The 23,013-nt window shown below is 62.2% G+C and overlaps 1 protein-coding gene across 2 annotated transcripts in view; it reads right to left on the bottom strand.

The window, feature by feature from the left end:
* Positions 1-458: 458 nt before the first annotated feature.
* SLBP (stem-loop binding protein) overlaps positions 459-23,013 on the bottom strand; it is a 77,436-nt gene continuing 54,881 nt past the window's right edge. Inside the window, exons 8-9 of one of the 2 annotated variants that reach the window (XR_006597281.1) lie at positions 2,382-2,539; positions 459-1,052 (exon numbers count right to left, since the gene is read on the bottom strand). The gene's annotated coding sequence lies outside the window, so the exon portion shown is untranslated. The remainder of the gene's footprint in view (positions 1,053-2,381; positions 2,540-23,013) is intronic. The other variant, XR_006597282.1, reaches the window with a different exon arrangement.

Here is a 23,013-nt window from a genome sequence, read left to right as displayed (position 1 = left end):
CCCTCCTGTTTCTTAAAATTCCGCCTGTGTTAGCTACTGAAGGGTTTCTCACCTTGTTTCCGCCCGTCAGAGTTCAGGGGCCAGGAACAGTCTTCGTTTTGTGGCATCCCGGCCCTTTTTGCCCCAAACTGGAAGAGCTTTCTCCTCTTTGAGCAGCTTTATTGAGGTATCTGGTACACCCTGGGCTCCTGGTTCCCCCTCCCAGCCCGCTCCTCCCAGCCTCCTCCCAAAGTGACTGCCCCCCGCCAGCGTCCTCAGCCAGAGACCCGAGTGCCCTGTTCCCTCCCGCCTCCTCGGTCTGCACAGTGGTTCCCAGGGAGGGGGGGGCCTCCACCCTGCTCGGGCCGCTGGCACCGAAGCTGGGTCCACGCGGTCACACGCGGTCACGCGCTCACGCTCTAAAACGCAGCTTTGTTGAGATGCAATTCACACACCATGCGATTCACCCACTTAGACTATACAATCCATTGGTTTCTGGTATATTTCATTATTATTTCTTAATTGTGTTTAATGTATTATATATATTTCACCACTGTAACCGCTTTCACGTGGGCAGCTCCGTGGCATTGGGCACATTCGCAGTGGTGAACATCCCCAGCCTCCACCTCCAGAACTCTCTCATCTTCCCAGGGGACACTCTGCCCCATGAAACACTAGCTCCCCGTCTCCCCCGCCCCCAGCCTCTGACCCCCACCATCCACTGTCTGTCTCTATGATCTGCGTCCCCCACGGGCCTCCTGTGAGTGGAATCATCCGGTGCCTGTCCCCTCGCGACCGGCTTATTTCACGGAGCACAATGTCCTCCAGGTCCATCCGTGTGGTGGCAGGTGGCAGGACGTCCTTCCTGCTCGAGGCCGAGGAACATCCCGCCGTGTGGATGGACCACGTTTTCTCACCCGCGCGTCTGTCGACGGACTCTGGGTTCTGGCACATCTTAGCTGATGTGAACAGTGCTGCTGTGAACGTGGGGTGCACACACCTCTTGGAGACCCTGCTCTCAGTTCTTCTGGCGTGGGCTTGCTGGATGGCAGGGGGAGGCGGGCGCGGGTCTGCTGGATGGCAGGGGGAGGCAGGCGTGGGCTTACTGGGTCGCAGGGGGAGGCAGGCGTGGGCTTACTGGGTCGCAGGGGGAGGCAGGCGTGGGCTTACTGGGTCGCAGGGGGAGGCAGATGTGGGCTGGCTGGATGGCAGGGGGAGGCAGGCGTGGGCTTGCTGGGTCACAGGGGGCGGCAGGCGTGGGCTTACTGGATAGCAGGGAGACTCTCTGTTTGATTTTGGGGGGACCTGCCACATTGTTTTCCATGGCGGCTGCACCAGTTTACGTCCCCACCGACAGCGCGGGCTCCCAGTTTCCCCACACCCTCCCCGAGGCCCGTGGACCCGCTTTTCGGAGGGCCGTCTCCCCCGGGGTGTGATGTGGGGTCTCCTGGTTCCGCTCTGCATTATTGTGGAAATGTTAATAGCTAGACAGCAGTAGTGTCCCTGCGTGTCCCCACGCCCTGGGACAGGATCAGTGCCAGCACCTGGTCTGTCGGGCCCGGCCCCGGCCCAGGCTACCTGCAGTGCCCTCCCCCCCACACACCTGGTTGCGTCTGCCTGTGCCTCGGGGAACAGTTCTAAGAACTAAGGAGACTTCTACCGTGACCACAGTGTGCCATCCGCTGAAACGACTGCCTCTAAATCTCCAGTGTGGTCTCCCGGTGCCTCCTGGTGTTCTCCTGACGCCTGGTTTGCTCACAGCAGGACCTCAGTGAGCCCGACGCCACCCCCCATGCCACGGGAGACTGAGTCCCCACCAAGCACCCCCCTGACACCCTCCCTGCACCCGGAGAACAAAATCCCAGAATCCCCAGTGCCCCCACCCGTCCTACCCTGAATTGTGTGGTGCTGCGGCATCCGGGGTCCCGGCCCCCTCCCCGCAGAGTGCCTGGAAGGCAGGGTCAGGGGACACTGGATAGTGCAAGGTCGGAACCCACCAATACCCCAGCAGGGCCCTGGCCTCAGAGCGACACACAGTCGGTCCTCAGTAAAGGCCCAGTGTTCCTTGAAAGGTTCCAAACCTCTGAGCACCATAGGCTTGGGTGTGGCCAGTCTGCCAGGGGGAGTTGGGATAGCCCCCGGACAGGTGGACAGGGACACAGGAGGCCCTTGAACCTGGTGTGGGGGGAGGGGGTGTAGCTGGGGGAGGAGGCCATTAGGGACCTGCGGGCAGGGTGGCGCCTCACGGAGCCTCGATGGGATGCTGCCCCTCCTTCTCCACTGCCCTCCCGCTTCCCAGGGGCCAGAAGAGGTGGGGCCGGGGCCCCAGAACCTCGGGCCCCTGCCCAGCTGGCAGTGCCACCCACGAGGCACCCCGAGCCCAGCCTCCTCCCGGCACTCACCTGGTCAGATAGGAGGGCTGAGTGTGGGCAGGGCCCAGCGCTCTGAGCTCCTCGTGGGCGCCCGTCGGCCTCTACGGAGGCTGGGACGTTTATCACCCGCTGTCCTTCACCAGCCCCCTGCTCCTCGCCTGAGGGAGAGCCATTTGGACCTGCCCAAGCTGAACAATACAATATTTCTGTTGAGCTGTGAAGTTGATTAATAATTTGGAAATGAAATCAATATGGGCTCTGCTTCTCATTCCTGGCGGATCCCCGTGCACAGGGACGCCGCCGAGGCAGCTGGCCTGCTCAGACGAGGGCCACCGGGCAGGGTGGAGGCAGCACGGCCCCGGACTCACACTCGCCTCGAGTTCAGGGCAGAGCCCTCTTCACCTCGGAGAAGGGCGGCTCTCCAGCCTTGGCGACAGGAAGCCCCCACCTGAGGGCCTGGCAGGGGCTCTGTCCCCTCCCCCCACAGGCTCCGTCCCCTCAGCTCACGGGAAGGCCCCGACCGCGCCCACGCAGGCGTCTCCAGAAGCCCGAGTTTCCACGGAGGCCACTGAGGTGGGTGCTCCGGCCACAGCCCCCTGGGGCTCCCCTGAGCCTGAGCTCACCTGTGACCCCGGAGGGTCGCTGCTGACCTCCCCGCACGATCCCCACTGCAGCACTCAGGCTGCCCTGCATCCGACTTGCTCCTCCCCTGCCCGGGACCCCCCTGCGGGGCCACCGCACCCCACCCACCGGCACACAGCCGTACGGTGCTGCTCCCCAGAGCCCCCCACGCCTCAATCCACCTGCCAGCTCTCAACTGGGGGTCCTAGTCGGGCAGGGTTAGGGTTCATCTCAGGGCACAGAGGAAGCAAACAGCCGAGGGATGGGTGAACAAATGAATGAACGATGGAACGAACGAACGAATGAATGGGCCAACAAGTAAGATACACCCAATGCCATGCTGAGGCCGGGTCCTGGATGAGCACAGGGAGTGCTGGCAGCGGGGGGGAGTGGGGAGGAGGCCCAGATGCAGTGGGGCAGGTCATGGGATGGGGGAGAGAGAAGCATCCTGAGGGCCCCTCCTGCCCCAGGGTTGGTACGTTGGGGGCCAGTGCACCTGGCCCAGAGTTGCGGCCCTCAGCTGCCCCCCAAGCCATCCACCTGGTCCCGTCGTGCCCAGCGGTAAGGGCAGGGAAGCCCAGCACCCCTGCCCGTAACGTGTCCCACGCCCTGGTGCCCTGGGACCATCCTTCCTGCGGCCCCGAGGGTCCAGCGTGGCCCCTCTCCGGGACAGTTATGTGGGGACAGGGGCCTCCACCAGGGCTGTCACATGCCCAGTCGCCGTGGGCACTGCCCCTGCCCCCTAATGATGCTGCTGAGAATGGCCCGGCCTCTCCTGCCCACTCTGGCTGCAAGGCACTAGACCTGACCTTGTGGCTTTGATCCCTGTCTGATGACCTCGGGTGGGTCTTATGAGGCCCCAGCCACCTTGCCTAGGAAACAGGGCACAGGACAGAGCCCCGGGCCACCTGGGGCTTCCCACTCGGTGCGGGCCAGGCACACAGGCAGCACACGACGTAGGCGGTCGTTTCCTTCCTCGCCCTCGCGTCACTTGCTCAGCCTGGGCCGGGGGGGTCCAGCCCCCGGACCCCTGGAGACCCTCCCGCTGACAGACCCCAGTCTGAGGCCTTGATATCTGCAGTTCGTCTGCCTCCTCATCTGTCCCAGAGACCAGCCCTCGGACCCAGGCCCCGGCCATGGAGGGCGGCTCTGGCCTGGCCCGAAATGCCCTTTAACCAGCTCCCAGGGCGCAGCCGACAGGGCCTCTCGCGGGCACCGCAGGCTCAAGAGAGGACAAGCAACTTTGCCAGCCGGACAGTCTCTGCCCCGGGCTGGGCCCCGAGAGACACAGCCAGACGCCCACCGGGCCGGGCTGCACCTGTCAGCTGCAGGGCCGGGCCTCCGTGGAAGCCCGGCTCCCGAGCCCCGGGGTCTCGTCCGCTCAGCGGACAACGGGCCGGCCCACGAGGTCAGCCTGAGATTCTCGGCGGGCCCCCTGCCGCCGGGCGGGCCGCAGCACAAGCACAGCGGCCGATGACCCTGTCCGAGCGCCGCATCCGCCGGCCGGCAGCGCCCCGAGAGCCAAAGTCCCTTGACCCGCGCCAGGCGGGGGGGCCGGTTTTATAGGAGCCATTGACCGGCAGCATTGATCCCCGAGAATGTATCGCACAAATCATTTTGCACTAAACTGCGGAATCGATGGAGAAATCTCCCGGAAAATTTATATTAAAAGTCTCTGTTTGCCTAAATGAGTTCCCTGTGCCCCATATTGAATATTTGGCTGATGAATTGAATGGGTTTAAATTTGAACATTGCAGACCCATTAAAGAATGAATTCTTAAATCAAACCCTGCCATTTATGATTGAAATAGGATTTCCTCTGTGATGGGCCAGCCGCTACATAAATCAGCTGTGCGTTTTACACCGAACCATAAACAAGATATAATTCTTTTAATACACAACAGGTGCCTTAAATCTTTTGATGCATCTTGTATTTACCTGAAGTTGGGATTGCTGTATTTACACCAAGTCCCGTGGGGGCCTCTGATGGTGAAGGGGACAGCGGCCGTGCCCGGGGGGATCCCGCCCGAGGACCTTCCAGAGAAGCCCGTGGGGGGCCAGGTGAGGCCACGCCCCAGCGTCCACCTGTGCCCACAGCCGGGGCCCCTCCGACACCCGTGAACCGGCACACGCACGTGCCAAGACAGGCCACATGTGCACACACACGCAGCCCTTGTGCGTGCACACAAGGGAACAGACACAAGCACACACATGCTAGTGGGTTTGAGTGTGCTGCAGTGACCTGTGTGTGTGTGCACACATTTGTGCAGGCGAGTATGTGCATGAACACGCTGTGCACGCACACGGAGTAGACCCACAAGTACACACTCACACACACACGCCCGCACCATTCTGTACAGATGTGGGCACGCGCTCGGTCACTCCAGCACGCCCACACGTGTGTGTTCACACCCTCAAACGCACACTCAGGCCCACACACACACGGCAGATGGCAGGGTACGGGTACCTGCCCAGCTACACCAATTCACTAACACACGGTGCACGCGCACACGCCCCTGCCAGTGGCTCTCGCTCCCCAGGGACCGAGGGTCCGAGCAGCGGCAGGAGCAGGGCCAGCCCCACGTCGTGCGTGGTCCCTTTCCGGGGCCGCGGGCTCCACCCCCACTGGACCTGGGCTTCCGGGGCTGAGAGAAGCCTCCCCATCGAGGTACCCCGCTACCCCCTGCCCACGCGGGCAGGACGTACGCACAGGTGCCCCCCGGGTCCCCACGCCCCCCCTCAAGCCAACGTGTCCTCTGGCAAGAGCTCGGCCAGGCACCAGGAACCTCCAAGTCATTAGAGAAGCCGGCTGGGCACCCAGGAAAGCTTCCTGGGGGAGGCGATGCCAGCAGCAAGCCTGGAGGATGAGAGGGCTCCCTCCCTTGGCTTGGGGGCCAGAGAGGGGCTCCAGTCCAGCAGGGCACATCTCTCTTTCTCCGTCCTTGGCCTCCCCAGCTAGCCACCTCTGCAGGCTCAGCGTCCCCCCCCCCCAACACCCAGGCCTCCCGCTGGTGGGGGCTCACATTCAGGCAAATGCGCTCAGCGGCCCCAGCACCCCCACCACCAGTGCACCCAGCCCAGGCTGATTCTCCACCCCAAGCCAGCTAGGCCGAGCCCGGCCCCCTCCGAGCCCCCGGGGCAGGCATCCTCCCCGCGCTCCTGGTCTCACGCTGCTCACGGCTCCCCACGGCCGCCCGCCCCAGCCGGCCTCCCACATCCCCTCCACGTAACCCAGAGCAAGTACTCAAAACGCCATCCAGAAAATGCATCAAAGTGGGTGACTTGAAAAGTCCAGCGTCCCCCACGCAAGGCCCCAGAGCCAGCCAGCCCCAGGCTTCTCAAGCCGCTCCGACTCCCCTGCCTGCTGTAAGCCGTTCCAGAAAACAGAGAGAAGTCCGCACCCGGGCTCACAAGGTGGGGATGACGCTGATGCCAAGGTAAAGCACACGCAGACAGCACGGAAGAGAGATTCAGAACCCGGACGAGAAAGTGCGGATACGTGTGTATACACGTACAGTTGTGCGTGCACAGAGGTACACGTGTGCACAAGTACAGATCCACGCATTTTAAGTGAAATGCTTCTAACTGTGTTCTAAGTGACCCCATGGCCAAGTAGGAGGCGCCTCAGAAAACACGTCCGCGTCTTCAGCTCCACCGAGAGCCTAAGGGAGAGAAACCACATGATCATCTCAAAAAATGCGAAGAGTGTACGTGCTAACCGGCCACCCCTGGTGTTTTGCTTTTTAATCTCTCAAACACGAGGAATGAAGGGTGATCGGATCATCACATGGAGAACGACAGAGCCGTATTCATAGCTCGGACCACACGTAGGCTGAGGCCACATCAGCAAGTTTTGGAAACTGGTAAGAAAAAGTTGGAGGGGCACAACTCGGTTGTGGTAAGAAAAAGTTGGAGGTGGCTCAGTCGGTTAAGCGTCCGACTTCGGCTCAGGTCATGATCTCGTGATCTGTGAGTTCGAGCCCCGCGTCGGACTCTGTGCTGACAGCTCAGAGCCTGGAGCCTGCTTCGGATGCTGTGTCTCCCTCTCTCTCTGCCCCTCCCCTGCTCATGCTCTGTCTTTCTCTGTCTCAAAAACAAATAAAAACATTTAAAAGAAAAAAGAAAAAAAAGTTGGAAAACAGAAGAGAATAAGTGAGCGGGGGATTTGCAGAGGGAGGCTGACCCCTCCATGAAGAGGTCGACCCCGACAGGAATCAGATTCATGCAAAATCAGACACACTCACTGCTCAGACGCCAGCGCTGGCAGAGTCCCCGGGCCGGGGACCGGGGACCCGGGGTGTGGGCAGATCTCGTGCCGGGGCCCACGTGGCCGGGCTCCCAGGTGCCACGGGCAGGCTCATCCTGTGTGGGTCGGTGGCCGCCCAGGTATCTGCGGTCGCGGGAGGGATGAGAGGGGGACAGAAGATGCACCCAGAACGGCACAGGAGACAGAGCCACACTGGGTCGCAGCTGGAAGGCCACGCGGAAGGCAGGCAGGGTGGCCCAATGCCGCGGGTAAGCGCAGAACGTGCAGTCCGTTGGTGGCGTCCGCGGCCGCCGGGCTCCGTCCACGCGGGAACACCGGCTCCCGGGGAAACGCAGGGTCGGCTCCCTGGGAGCGTCGGGTCACGTTTTCATCCGCGGCTCAGCACGGAGCCGTGTTCGGTGCGGACTTCCGTCTGAAGACACGTGGTCGATCCGTTCACGCAGAGTCCCCACGCCGGCGTCAGCGGACCTCGCGCCCCGACGGAGCCCACCTGACACGGGGTCTCCTCCGCGGGCACATCTCGGCCTCTGGGGGGACTTGAGCGGCACGCGGCAGGGGCGGGGGGGGGGCGGGGAGGGGAGCCGTGTGAAGCCGTGGAGACACCGACAGAAAGCACAAAACTGCGGGAGACGTCGCGCTAGACGGACAGCAAAAAGGACCGGTGTTTGCAGCGTGAGCCGAAGCGAGGAGACGGGGCGTGGCCTCCTGCCGCCTCCGTCCGGGACGGGACGCGCCTGTCCCGACACCGATTCCTCGCTGCTCTGTGCGGTCCCCGGATGGCCGGAAAGCGCCGGCAGGGTTAGTCGTGGGGTTACCGATGAGCGTCCGCGGGCAGGTGGATCCGTGTCAGTTGCACGCACGGAAACAGTACCAGGCGCCGGAGCAGGAGCCGCGCGCATAGAGGCACCGACCACATCTGCGGCCTGGGGGGAGGAGCGGGAAGGGGGTACCGGCGGAGATGCTCGGGGGACACCGGGCCGGTTGTTCTGACGGACACCAGCTGGCCTTGACTTCACCGGCCGCCTGCCCTCCCCGGGGCGCCGGGCCACCCCGCGGGGCGGCAGGGACAGCCTCAGCCACACGTGTCCCGTCTAGCCACAGCCCGCGGCCAAACTTGGTCACGTGGCTGTGAGGCGGGCCACAGGCTCGCTCCGGGAGTCCTGTTACGAAAAGCAAGGAGGAGATGGTTCCCGGAGCACGACGAGCCACAGCGAATCCAAACGAAACGTAAAACGACAAACGGGAGATGTGCCAGGTGGGGCCTCACGGGCGGCGCGGGTGCGGGAGCCCAGCCCGACAGGTGCGCGCCCCGGGTCGCCGGGCGAGGGGGGCACCTGCAGGAGTGGGCTCCGTCATTCAAAGGCGGGTCGTTATCGTCCTCATTTGTTTAAGTTAATACCCAAATTTAAGGCCAGAGCATGTGAGTTTTGATGTGTAATGTTCTCGATATCATTATTTTCTGAATTGCCCTTAATGGTTGGGCTTTTGTTTCCTGTTTGAATCAATGGTGATTTGAGGAATAAAGAGAGAGATTAAATTTTTAGCTGGCTGTGAGGCTGTTTAGTTGGTTTGGCTTTCGTTATTGATTCTTAGCGTTATTATATTGTAGCCGGAGAATATAAATGGTGTCACTTCTGTTTGAGGAATTCATCGAGATTTTCTTTGTGGGCCGTCAGATACTGCTTTTCAATTAAGGTTCCTTAAATGCTGAACATGAAGGTGTTCTGGATGTGCGGCGTGAAGCTTGGTCCATATGAACACACATTAGATTAGCTCTGAGCGATTTCACTCAGATCCTACACACACACGGGTTCTCACGCACCTGATCAGGCCAAGGGCACCACAAGTGTATCCCTGCGGCGGCTCCTCTGCTGTTGGAAGCGCCGTTCCTTCAAACGCTTTGATGCCATATTGTTCGTCACCTAGAAGTTTATGCCTCTGATCTCTTCATTGTGGATTTTACCTCTGGTCAATAGAAATTTACTTCTTCTCCAATTTAAAGCTTCTACCTTTAATTACACTCAGCCTGCGGACCTTCTTAAATGCCCACACACCCCTCCGTCCAGCATGAGGCATTGAACGCCCGTCCCTTGAGTGTGGGCTGGACACGGTGGCCCGCGGAGGGTGGGCCAAGTGATGGTGCAGGACGCGGGCGCTGAGCCCCCCCCCCCCCACCCCAGAGAGACCACGTGTGGAGGAACAGCCACACGAGCCAGGCATCTTGGCCGCGGACCCCGGCCCCGGCTGGGCCCTCAGATGACGTAGCCCCAGCGGACAGCTTCCCTGCCACCCGGCGCGAGACCCCAGCCGGAGCCCCCAGTTAAGCTGTTCCCAAATTCCTGACCCCAGACAGTGTGAGAGAATCAACGTTTACTTTCTGAGCTGCCGAGTTTGGGGCTAACTTGCCGCGTGGCAAAGGATGAGTAGCTCCCCTCTCCGTTCGGCTCCGTCTTTACCCGCTTGTTCGTACCCCGTGAGTGCAATTCTGTCTCCGGCACACACGTCAGGTCCCCAGCAGGAGGCAGAGGCCACCCCAGCCCCAACGAGGAGGCTGGAGCGAGGGGGCGGGCACCAGCCCAGGCTGTGTCCCGCACAGACCCGGACACAGACACCGCCGTTACGTTTTCACGGGTGTTCAACTCATCGCGCCCGCTGCCGTGCCGTGTGAACTCGTCCTCGCCCGCTGTCGAGACATGTGCCTGTCGCGCTTCTGTACCTCAGGAGCCAGGTTCTTCCTGCTTCCTGTTCTCCCCACCTCTGCCTTTGGCCTAAGAGTTAGATTTTCCTTGCTTTTTTCTCATTAGCAATTTTATTCATTTTATTTTTATGTTTATTTTGAAAGAGAGAGAGCAAGCTGGAGAGGGGGAGAGAGAGAGAAGGAGAGACAGAATCCCAGGCAGGCTCCACACCGTCAGCATGGACCCTGATGTGGGGCTCAAACTCACGAACTGTGAGATCATGACCCGAGCCGAAATCAAGAGTCGGACGCTGAACCAACCGAGCCACCCAGGCGCCCCTCTCGTCAGCGATTTTAGAAGTGAACACGCATCCTGGGTTTTAAACTTATGTGTGGTCGCATGTGCATTAAAAACATGACCTGGAACGCCATTTCTCCTTTTGTCAGCTATCCTTATTTTGGTCCATCTTCCAGGAGGACACCTTTAAGTAATTTCTAAAGGAAGGGGACATGGTGGGCTATTCTCAGTCCTTTCATACTTGAGAGTGTATTTCAATATCTTTACACGTTACGGGAATGATTAGATCATAATCTTGTTTCAAAATCTTATCGCTTATTCACTGATGAAATTATTGTTCATGTGGAAAACCCTGGCCTGGCAGGAAGCCTGTGGGACGGCCTGGCACTCACACCTTACGTCCCTTCTCAGTGTGCACCGGACGTTGTGACTCACGTCGGATGGACAGAACCACGTGGGTGATGGGCATCACTTGGGGGATTCAGCCATGAAAGAATCCCCACCTGGCTCCCCTCTCTCTTGGGCCACTCGCCTGGGGCCACAGCTGCCACGTCAGGGGGTGGGGGGGTCGCCAGGGGGTGAGTTTGGAAGTGGATCCCCACCCACCCCGTGGAGCCATCAGATGAGACCGTGGCCCCAGCCAACAGCGTGAGGACAGCCTTGAGCCAGAGACCCCCGGTGAAGCCACACATGGGCCACTGACGCTCAGAAACGGAGATCGTAAACAGCTATTGTTTTCAGCGAGTAACTTCTGAGGGTGATTTGTGAAGCAGCAATAAATAACTAACATACCGAGCAACCCACAACACAACTACTAGAACTGACAAATGGCTTTAGCGACATCACAAGAAACAAGGTCAATACACAGAATTCAATTCTACTTCTAGAAACTGGTAGTTAACAATTAGAAGATGAATTTTTAAAAATCTGTTTAAATGAGCGCCAAAAATAAAACGCATGGAGAGAAGTCCAATGAAATATGAGCGAGACCTCACACAGACCCTGAGAAATCACAGAAGGCAGCTACGCAGAGACACAAACCGTGGCCAGGGGTTGGAAAACTCAACCGCATGGGGACAGAAGCTCTCCCTCAAACTGGGTGTAGATTTAACACAGTCCCAATCAAAATACTAACAGCCTTTTTTGGTAAAACTTGCTGAGTCAAATGGGATTGCAGAAAGACTAGAATGGCCCAAGATTTCTGGCAGAAAGGAAAAGGCCGGGGGGTGCCTGGGTGGCGCAGTCGGTTAAGCGTCCGACTTCAGCCAGGTCACAATCTCGTGGTCTGTGAGTTCGAGCCCCGCGTCGGGCTCTGGGCTGATGGCTCAGAGCCTGGAGCCTGTTTCCGATTCTGTGTCTCCCTCTCTCTCTGCCCCTCCCCCGTTCATGCTCTGTCTCTCTCTCTCTGTCTCAAAAATAAATAAACGTTGAAAAAAATTAAAAAAAAAAAAAAAAAAAGAAAGGAAAAGGCCAGAAGGCTTTCACCACCTGATTCCAAGTCTTCCTGTGAAGCCACAGTCACTGAGGCCACGTGACGGGGGCGAGACGGGGCAACAGAGACAGGCCCCGTACGCACGCCACCAATTCACTTCTGATGGGACACCAGGGCTCCTTCACGGGGGGTCTTTTCCAAAAATGGCCCTGGGACAGCAGGTGAGTGTGTGACGTAACCCACGACAGACCCCAAATTAATCACAGATCCAAACCTAAAAGCCAAAACTATCAGTCTTCTGGGAAAAAGCCACGGGAGACTGTCTCCATGAGTTTGGGGTCATTTACACGTTTATCTAAATGATCTGGAGCATGTCCCTTCACGGCACCATTCAGGCTACTGCTTAGAGGTGGCTCATCCCACCAGGTCAGCGGGTGGCCTCCTTAGCTTCGCCCGCGGCGACGCAGTCCTCAACTTGTCCTTCACACTCAGGCTCCCTGCGGCCATCAGAGCTCCGGTGCACGGCGGAGGGAGGCCGCAGGCCCACAGAGTCCTGTACATGTGGGGACTGGGCTGGTGGCGAGGGAACACCTGGGCCGAGGCTGGGCCCCAGGGCACAGACCCCAGACCTTTTGAGCCCCACCCCAGCTCCACACCCTGCATGACCAAAGAACATGCCCGCCCCCCAGTGCCCACTTCAGGGAGGCCCCTGACAGGTGACCCAGGAGAGAGGCCCTGCTGGCTGGGGATCCAGGGGCTGGGATATGTGGGGAGAGGGGCTGGGGTGTGAGGAAAGGGCAGGGGGGTGTGGGGAGAGGGCAGGGGGGTGGGGGTATAGGGAGAGGGGCTGGGGTGTGGGGAGAAGGCTTGAGTATGGGGAGAAGGCTGGGGTGTGGGGAGAGGGGCTGGGGTGTGGGGAGAAGGCTTGAGTATGGGGAGAAGGCTGGGGTGTGGGGAAAGGGCAGGGGGGTGTGGGGAGAGGGCGGGGGGGTGTGGGGAGAGGGCGGGGGGTGGGGGGGGAAAAGGGACTGGGATGTGGGGAGAGGGGCTGGGGTGTGGGGAGAGGGCGGGGGGGTGGGGAGAGGGCGGGGGCTGTTGGGGCGGTGGTGAGACGGAGGAAAGGCTGCTTTGTGGCTTTGGGGTAGGCTGGCCAGCTGCTAAACGGTCACCAAATCCTCCCTTGCCCCTGGCACGGAGCGGCCTTGCTGTCAGGTGTGGACAGGAGAACGCGCCAGAACCACTAGGCAGCCCGGAACCGGCTGGGCACAACCCACCCGCCCCCCGTGTCCCACCGTGGCCGACCCTGGCTTGACAATGGAAGGAACCGGGTCCCTGACCAGCAGCGGCCTCGCCCCGCTAAGCAGAGACACCCCTGGGCTGTGGGGCCCCGAGGGCTCAGGGATTCCCTGCAGCAGCTGGGAAGTGGACCCTTAATGGGTCCGATACGTAAGCGGGTTCCTGCATTCAGACACCCCGACCTGAGCTGCTGGGTCTGGGTGGGGGCACCGGAAGGAAGACCCTGGGGTCAGCAGGGGCGGGAACTGGGGACCCTTGGCGGCAGATGGCCCGGGAGCCGCGAAGCAGCTGCAAGGGGGGGGGGGGGCTGAGCCCCTCGCCCTCCTCGAGGCCACCCCTGGGCTCCGGCCCCTTCTAACTAAACAAATCACGAAGCTGGGGGGGGCGCTGTCCCGCCTGCCCCGGGCCCCCGCAGCCATCACCCCACCAGGCACCAGTGTCTCACCTGCTGGGACCTCCCACGGGCAGGGAGGGCGTGGAGGGCGGCCTCAGCTGGCGTGGGGAGTCCCTCTGAGCCACGCCGGCCTCACCCCGTGGTCTCCCTCAGCCACCTCGTGTTCACATTTTGTCCTGTGTCTCCACGTTTCCCGACATTATGTTAAAAACGCGGGGATGCCTCGTAAGGCGTCGCTTCACTTTCTCTTGATAGGTGGTTCCCAGTGTTCTTGGCCGCGGCCGGGGAACGAAATGACCCCTCCTTTCACAGAGCCTCCCACAGGCCCCGCCCCGAGCTGGGTCCACTCTGAGCCTCACCCTGCTTCCACACAGGGCATTTCTCCTCGGTTTCTGCCTCGGTTGGGAACGGTGCCGGCTGATAGCCCACCAAAAACACCACCAACAAAAGTGGCTTCGGTAGGACACAGGTTCATTTCTCAAGGAGACAAGAGTTGGAGGTGGCCACACCCGGGCTGTTCTGGGCCCCACAGTCATCAGAGACACAGGCGCCTCTGTCTTCCTGCCCCACCTCCTTGCACGTGGCCTTCTGCCTCGAGCTCGCCTCCTGGTTCAAACAGCTGCCAGAGCCCCAGCCATCACACCTCTGCTCAGGAAGCAGGAAAGAAGAAATGCAAAGGGTACGGGTGCTTTTCCACGTGTAAGGAGCTTCCCCCAAAGTTCCACCCAACACTTGCACTCACGTCAGCCAGAACAGTCACATGGCCACACCCACCTGCCAGGAAGATTCGGGAATGCGGTTCTGGGAGGGTATCTGGCTTGATCCTGACAAGCAAGGGCCCCAGCCGCTGGCACGTCTGCTCCCCACTCAGCACAGGGCAAGGACAGGGGCTGGGATGAGCCCCACAGGGTCCCCACCACAGAGCCAGCAGCAGCCGCTCCCCGGGGGGCTTGGGCGGGCCCCCCAGCCCTCACCCCCGCTGACCCACGGCCCCACCCTCTCTGGCACCGAGACCGCAGCAGGGCCCAACGACTGGGGCAGACGTCAGGTCTTGCACGGTCTCTGTCGGGGCACCCGCGGCCGATGGCCTGTCGGCCCCACGGTTTCCAGCGCCCCTGCAGCGGGCTCCGGATACAGGCCACCCTCGGGTCACACTGTCTGGCCCGTGTGACGATCGAAGCTCAGGCCTGGACACCTGGGCTGGAGACAGATGTGGTTGGACTGGCCCCTTGAGCGCCCCCCCCCCCCACCGGGCCCTCCAGGGGTGGACCCCCTACCTTTTCCCTGGGGCCTCCCCGCCCCCCCCACTCCCTCCACCCCGTGCCCCCAGCCCCCCCACCCCCTGCACAGCGCCCCCACCCCTTCCACCCCGGCCCTCCACCCTGCCCTCTAAGCAGCCCTGCCCCTCCTCCCCGCGGGGCCCCCAGGGCCCCCCCACCGAGATCTGCCTCGGCCTCTCTCCGGCCCAGCACAGGTCCCAGCCCTCGGGGTCGGCCGCCACACTGCAGACACCTGGGGATCAGGCCTGAGGTCGGCAGGCAGGGTCCCCGGGCGGGGGCAGGACGGAGCTGCTCCTTCCCCTCCAGAGCAGCGCGTGGCGGGAAGAGGCCGGACAGCACGAGCCGAGAGGGGAGGTCCCACGTACGGGCCCGGGAGCGTCCGGAGACCCTCACGCTGCGCCCGTGCTGCCACCTTTGCCCCCCACCTTACCACAAACAGGACGCGCGGTGCAACCCCGTGGCACAGGTGGGGAAATCAAGGCACACAGCGCTCAGGTGACCTGGTGACCCTGGTCACGCAGCTGGACAGCCCCCCACAGTGGCCCTTCCCAGGAGAGGGACACTTGGCTACCGTCAGCTCCCCGGCTCAATCCCGGCCGGGTCACCGGGGACCGGGGTCTCCCGAACAGCAGGCAGCTGCTCTGCGCTGGTCAGAGCTTTCTGGGGGGGGGGGGGGGGGAGGGCAAGGCTCCCACCCCTGCCCCTGCTATGGAGGGGCTGTCGTAGGTGGACCCCCGGGGGGGCGGGTTTCTAATTCCTCGTGAGGCCCAGCCATGGCCTCGGGGAACACGGGCCCCAAGGTTGACTCGCCCGGGTTTTACCGGGGACGGCTGCGCTCCGTCAGCCCCTGGGCGGGCAATTTTCGGGAGTCCACTCGGCCGCCCACCTTCCCCAGCGTCGGAGGCCTGGCCGGCCCCTCCCGCGGAGGGTGGCGGCTGCACCAGTGACCTTGTGATAACCCGAGTGCCATCCGTCAGCGGCCGGCCGCCAGGCTCCGGAACACTGCGGCAGCTCATCTGAATTCAAATTACCCTGGGAGACGCGCGAGGGTGCCAGCCATAACTCAGCGTGCGGCAGGAGGAACGCGGCCCGCCCGCAGATTGGACATTACCATACATTCCTGGGGCGTCGGACAGGGCTGCTAATGAAAATATCAATCAAAAACTCGGCTGACTTAATGGTCAATTTAAATTAATTAATTGGGGAGGAGAAAAAAGTCGAGGGGGCAGCGTTGACGGGCTCCGTCTCCGGCGGGCAGCGAGAAGCCCGGTGCCTGGATGGGCACGGCCCCCGGCCCGGGGAGACAGGGCGTCCCCTCCCCAGAGACCCCCAGGATGTCCGAGGACCCAGGGCTGGCCTTCCCGCCTGGCGGTCTGTCTGACTGTCCGGCTTCGGTGTCCACAGGGAGAGCTGGCTGCCTCCGGAGAGGTCCCCCTGGTCGTGCCGAGGAGGAAAAAGCCACTTCGCCCGCAGGACTGGGGAGGGGCTGGCGGAGTGACCCGGGTGAACTGGCTCCAGTTCAAGTCCCCTCCAGGAGGCCTCCCGGCCCCACTGGGCCTCGCCCCTTGTCCCTGAAAGGGGACGGCGGTCCCCACCACCAGGGCACTGCCGGCTGGGGGCAGGAGGGCCGCAGCGGGACTCGCGCAGTGACTTCTGAGGCTGGATGCCCCCGAGATCCCTTGGGAGGGTCAGTAAATTGTCTTCGACCTGCCAAGAGAGACGCAGGTCCCCAGAGCTCACCTCAGTATGACAACGGTGGCTGGAGCCCAAGGTATTCCGTGTCCCTTTCGGCCACGTGGCATTGGGGGGAAAGCTCCATAAGCCCCAGGAGATGGGAGAGCAGGGTGCCGGTGGGTCCGGGCATCCCACTCCTCAAGGGGGAAACGGAGCTCACGAGGCACGACCATCCGCTCTGAGCCCCAGATGTGGCGACCGAGGGGTTGGTTGCTGGGCCAGCTGCCAGGGAGCGGGGTGGAGGGGGAGCCAGATCCCGGCAAAACCCACCAGCAGATTCCCACCCCGGACCCACTAGGAGACGTTCTAGGCCCTCGGAAGCATAACACAATCCTACCGGTGAACAAAGGGGAGAGAGGACGGCAGGCAGGCTGGCCGGCCCCGCTGCAGGGCACAGGCCAGGCTGCTGGGTCTTTCCAAGAAAGCTGGCCTAGAATTCTGTCCCAGCGACACTGCCCTTGGAGTCAGGTGGGGCAGAAACACCCCTCCCCACTCGTCCTCTCACAGCCTTTCCCGAAGGCATCGCTCAAGGACATCACCCGCGGCGTGAGAGGCGGCACAGACCCTGGCCTGGCCCGTGTGGTCAGTGCTGGCGGAGCCTGGGTAGAGGGGCCCCAGGTGGAGGGCCGAGCCCAGGTGGCCAGGGGCAATCGAGGGGTCCAAGCCCCCCTGCCCTGCCCCCAGTGTAGGCTCCTACAGCCGCTTCCTCTGCAGGAGTCTGCACGGTTGTCTGGGAGGCTGGCCAGGGTGTCCCCACCCCCTGACTCAGGCCAGAGACCTGACCTGACCAACAGGACGTGGGGGGATGTGATGTGCTGCGTGGTGGGCCTGCCCCCTGCCCTGGCCCGGGAGGAGCTGTGCCTGGCCTGCCCTTCATGGGACATTGGCGACACCCTTGCCATCAGCCCGCACTGGGACCGGCGGTCACGAAGCAGCATCACAACAGAAACTCCTGGGCTCACGGGCCCAACAGGAAAGCCCTCCCTGCCACAGGGTCCGGGGGGGTCCCCAGGAAGGGTCTGTCAAGGACTTGGAGCAACTCAGACAGAAACCCGAGGACGACGTCCTGGGCACAGGGGTCGTTCATCCAACAAAGGCTAAAGGAGTCCCGAGGCAGGGATGGGGTCTCTGTGCCCCTGTCTGGGCAGGAGGGGCCGGCCCCTCCCCCAGGCCCCCAGGTGGGCAGGCTGCCCCAGCACAGGGCTGCGGGTGGGACACCTGGGGCTTGGAATAGAGTGGTCCCCAGAGAGCAGAGCGAGGCCCCGGACTGAGATAACAGGTAACAGACAACGGGGTTGGGGCAGCTCCTGCCCATCCCCCGCCCCCCACCTGTCCACCTCCAAGGGCTGCAGCCATGGTCAGGAGTGGGCAGCTCCCATTCGGGGTCTCTTGGGCTTTGGGAGGCTGTGGGGAGGGCAGGAGGGTCCCGGACCCCTGACCCCCAGCAGTAGCAAGTCTCAGTGAGGTAACCGGAGGGTAGGACGGGTGGGGTGGGGTTAGGGGGAGGCACTAGGGTGGGGGCGAGCTGGGTGGGCTTGGGATTTGGGATGGGTGGGGGTTGTGGCTGGGTTCAGGCTCAGGTGGGATTTGGGGTCAACCCTGGGGCTGCTGCGGTGGTTGGGTCAGGGTCCCGGGTGGGCTCTAGGCAGTCCCTCCTCCCCCGACACGGCCCGCTGCTTCTGCCGGGCCCAGTGCCTGAGGGAGATCCCGCGGGGGTCCGGAGAGGGTCAGGGAAGGGCACCCGGAGGCCTTCGTGTCTGGTGCCGGGCCAGGAGGGTGCGGGGGGCCACATCTGCCCGTGAACCATCAGGCCCCAATCTAGGCGCTGCCTCTGGCCCCTGCCGGGTCTGCAGAGGCTGTGGCCCCCTCGCCCGGTGCCCACCCCAGCCTGGCCCGAGTCCCCCCCACGGCTTCCGTGGGAACCAGCCAGTTTCCCACAGGCCAAGCACGGGGGATGCGGGACCCTTCCTGGTCCAGCAGGGAGGGGACTCGACCTCCGCCCTCCGCCCCAAAGGGCGCGTCTGGTCTGGCCGGGCCTGACCCTGCCAAAGCCACAGGCAGCCGATCAGCTGGTGGCTCGGTCCCTGACCGGTCACACCCTCGAGTGACAGCTGGGATCTGCCATGGACTGCCTCTGGATGGCACACTTCCCAAGACCCTTCTGCGTCACGGTCACTTCTCCGATAGTCTCAGGATCAGTGGCACCAGGGGCCCCAGACTGAGGGAGTCCGAGGGTGCCCAGCCCGCCGCCTTCTGAGCCCACCCCCCACAGGGCCTGGGTCTGACCCTGCTTGTACTCCCCAACCTGTGACAAGAGCCGGTGGCCACACCAGGCCACGTGGCCAAGAGCTGCAGCCAAGGCCAGTGTACAATGGGGGAGGGAGCCCAGGCGGAGGCCCTCACTAGCACCCTCCCTCTGGGGCTCCCCTCCAGGGGCCCCAAGCCCCTCACGCCTCCCCTGTGGTCCCAGCAGCAGCCCCTCTCAGGCTCTCTGTTCAGTGGGGTGGCCCCTCCCCCCAGGGTCATGCAGCAAGTCAGTGGGGGCCTGGGGCTTAAAACTCCATTTCCTCAGAACCCACATGGCTCCCCCAAAACCACGGAGTGACCCCTGGAAGATTCCAGCTCTGCTGTGAGCTCTGTGGCCTCAGGAAAGTCACCGCAACTCCCTGGGCTCAAGGTCCCCTCCATCAGTTACACATGGCCACCCGGGACCTCGTATAAAGTCAGCTGGGCCACACCCACAGCCACCGGGGCCACACCTACAGATACCTGGGCCACACCCACAGCCACTTGGGCCACAGCCCACCTGAGCTCACACCTACAGCCGCCTGGGGCCATAGCCACACTCACCTAGGACCACACGGAGTCACAGGGGGCCACACAGCTGCAGCTCACCCTGCCCCACCCCACCCAGGGCTGGCACACTCAACGACACCCTTGGACGGCTGGGCTTCACGAGGGTGGGGCCGTCTCTTCCCCATCCGCGTCCCCCAGGAGGCCAAACACTCTCTTCTGGGGACAGCAGCACAATCCCGTCCTCAGAGCAGCCCCGGCCGGGCAGTAGAAGGAGCCACCGGAGGGCCTGGAGCACCGGGGTCGGAGGGACTGACGAGGGCCCCAGAGGGTCTGCACCCCCAGCCCCCGGGCTCCAGGCCCCCCACAGCCCTGCCCACCCCAGGCAGGCTGCCGAAGGAGCCACTGCCAGGGGCGATCTTTGCTGCCACCCCGCGGCCGCCAGGGGCGGTGCGGCTGGGGCTGCAGGGCCCTGCAGGACCACCCACCCAGCCGCAGGGTGGGAGAGAGCAGGGCCTCCAGGGACCAGCCGGGGGAAGCAGAGCCCACCCTGGGCTACAGCCCATGCCGGAGGGCAACTGGGGGCCGAGGGGGGATCTCAGGCCAGTTCTGGGCAGAGCAGGACACCACCCTCCCCGGGGGGCGCAGCGGTCACTGCCTTGGCCTGTGGCCGTCCTGGCTCCCCCAGTCCCGGGGAAGAGAAGGCGAGCCGTCCGCTGCCCTCGGGGTCCCCCTCCGGCTCCTACAGGTGTGTGTGGCTACCCCTGGAGCGCAGGACTCCCCATCGCTGGAGTGTCACCCGTGCTCAGACGTGACGGGCGGTGCCTCTGGGCTGGCAGACGGCAGCAGGCCGTCGGAGCTGGGGGCCCCCACGCCGCCAGACAGCGCCAGCCCGTGCCTGCCCACTGCATCCCCAGGCCGAGGAGGGCAAGGGGGCGTCCCCATCGTGACCCCGGCCGCTCAGGCCTCACCCACACCCCGGCCTGAGGGCCCAGGACGTCCACGGGCGCCGGGTGAGCATTTCTGGGGTGGGGGCTACTCACTGCAGAGCCGCCCCCCCCCCCCCCCCGTGAGGGGGCCTCACGTGGTCACAGCCTGAGATGCTGGCAAGCCCCTCCCACGCTGGGCTTCGGCGGGTTGCGGGGACAGAGGAGCACGAGGTGGCGGCTGGAGCCCAGCAGGCCAGGCGAGGCCCGGCCTCTCGCTCCCTGAGCCCCAAGTGGACGGGGCCCGACATTCCCAGCCTGACGCCCCCAGGCCCACACGCTCCACATCCGAGCAGCCCCTCTGTCGGTCGCTTCCTGTGGGGAGCACAGGCCAATCCACAGAAACAGGGCGGCCTGGTAACCGCCGGGCTGGGGGGTGGGGAGGGAGGAGTGGGGGGGACACGGACAAGGGCAGGGACTTTCCTTTGGGCCCCGGGACCCAGCGTCTCGAACCGGAGGGAGCTGGTGGCTGCGGCACAGCCATGTGAGCGCACTAAACGCTATGCCACGTGAATTTCACGTCAGAAACAGATTAAGACACAGGGTGATGGGTTCGGAGGTACAATAATATATAAAATTAACACCCAAATGAACAAATGTCGCACGAACTAACAGTAAAAAGGATGTTTCCGGTAAATGACTAGAACACTATAAAATAACAGTAACACAGCGGACAGAGACCAGCGCGGTCGCCCCGGGCCTGCAGCCCACCGGGGTCCCCATCGCCCCCACAACACAGGCGCAGGTCCGACCCGGGGCCTCGGGCTCAGCCCAGGTGCCACGATGAGCTCTCACCCCCGCGGGTCTGGGGACGGTGTCGTGCGTGTCACTTGTCACTTGGCGGCGTAGCTTCCTGTCCCCCGAGCGCATCCCAGACAGACAGACAGCCCTGGGGGAGCACGCGGCACATCGTGGCCAGCGAGGAAGCTCCTCCGGACTAAAGGAGCCCTCACCGCAGAAAGGGAGGGCTCTGTACCCGCGGCCTTTCAGGTGGCCGCTGAGATGTCCCACTACCCCCGCCTCCCGGGGCTCTCGCCAGGCACGGCCGCGCACCGGGGCGCACGTCCGGTGAACAGCGTGGCCGGGCGCGGACGTCGCCGCCAGGACCAGGCCCCACGGGCCACGGCCTCCGCGGTGGGGGCACCATCCCCCACTTGCCGGCTGGCTCGCCCCTCCTGTGGAGAGGCCCACGTGGCAGGAACCGAGGACGACCCTGGAAGAAGCATTTGCCCAGAAAGGGCCACCCAAGAGGAAAGTGCATGGGGACACCAGATGGTCAGCAGCTGGGCACCCCAGGAGTACAGCGTCTCTCTCGTGGGGTCGAGAACAAAAGTGTCCAGAACACAACAGCAGGACGGCGCAAGCAAGCGGGGAGCGGATGGGGTTCAAGGGATCTGAGGTTCTGGTTCCGTCCAAGGGGGAGGGTGTAGACGGAGTCTTTGGTTCTGGCCAAAGGGGAGGGTGTAGACCGAGGCTCTGGTCCTGTCCAGGGGGAGGGTGTAGACCGGACAAGCTTCAGCTTTATCACGGAAGGGTGCCTGTTACAGTCTGGGGTGTCCACTTATGGGTCAGAAATAGAATTCAGAGCATCACAAATAAGGGACAAAAGGCACAGTCTTGGGTGACAGAAATGATAAACAAAAACACACGAAAGATTCCAGGTGAAAGTTGAAGGTCGGGTTAAGAAAACTGCTTTAGTCTTCCAAAGACCTGACGTGGAAGGCTCCAGAGAGACTCGGTGTAAAAGGATGTAAAATATACACGCGCTGGCCTCCACTTCTGCTTAGCCCTGGGTCCCACGGCAACAACGAGAGGCGTCACGCGTCACGTCCTGCTTTGTCACAGGGCCAGTGAGGGAAGCCATTCCGGTGGGCAGAGCCTCGGAGCAGCCCCAGACCAGGGTGGGCGCCTCGCTGGCTCTGCGGGTCTGCAGAAAACACGTCCGCGGACAGGGACCGGGGCCACGGCAGGAGCCACCAAGTGGTGTAACGTACGTGAAGCCAGAGTCCCAGACGGAAGCAGACAGGGCGCTACGGAAAACCACCCTGAGCTATGACGAGAAAGATCTGTGCTGCCAGCTCAGAGCCCGGAGCCTGCTTCGGAGTCTGTCTCTCCCTGTCTCTCTGCCCCTCCCCCACTTGTTCTCTCTCTCTCTCTCTCTCTGTCTCTCAAGAGTAAAAAAACATTAAAAAACTTTAAAAATTTTTTGGAAAAGCCTCCAGGAAACACGAAACAAAACAAGACACGTGACATACAGGGAAAACAACAAAATCACTTCGGACTTCTCGTCAGCAGCTATACAAGCCAGAAGGCAATGGAATTGTTTCTTTAAACCTTGGGAAGGAAGAGACAGACTGGAATTCTGTATCCGGCAAAACCATCCCGCAAAAATTCAGGCAAGAGGAATGTATTTTCAGATCAATGGAAGCTCAGACACCATACTTGACTATGGCAGATGTTAAAGAAAAACGTTCAGGCTGCAGACAAATGACACCCAATGGAACCTCGGATCCACCGGAAGGGAGAAAAGCATGCAAACTGGCCAACACGGTGACCGGAAGAAAGACCGCGTCTATACCAAAGCAAATGGGGTAAACACAGACCACCGGAGACAAACAGGGCCAGTTTGCAATTACAAAAGTTCAAAGCAACAGAAATATATAACGATTCCAAATGTGAGTGCAACTAAAAACCAGAGGAGAAAACAGACAAATCAGCACCAGAGTCTAAGTTCTTGGTGCACCAGGTCGACCAAAAACTCAGTAAGGACGGAGAAAATCTGTACAATAAATGTGGACCTTACAGACATACGCAGAAGGCCGCAGGCGTTTTTGGAATGTATTTCCTTTTCAAGAACAGGTAGGATATCTATACAAATTGGCGA

Source organism: Felis catus, chromosome B1 (genome assembly GCF_018350175.1).
Source record: "Felis catus isolate Fca126 chromosome B1, F.catus_Fca126_mat1.0, whole genome shotgun sequence".
NCBI lineage: Eukaryota > Metazoa > Chordata > Mammalia > Carnivora > Felidae > Felis > Felis catus.
The sequence above is the reverse complement of the archived record's forward strand: the minus strand, read 5'-3'. Positions and strand labels throughout refer to the sequence as shown.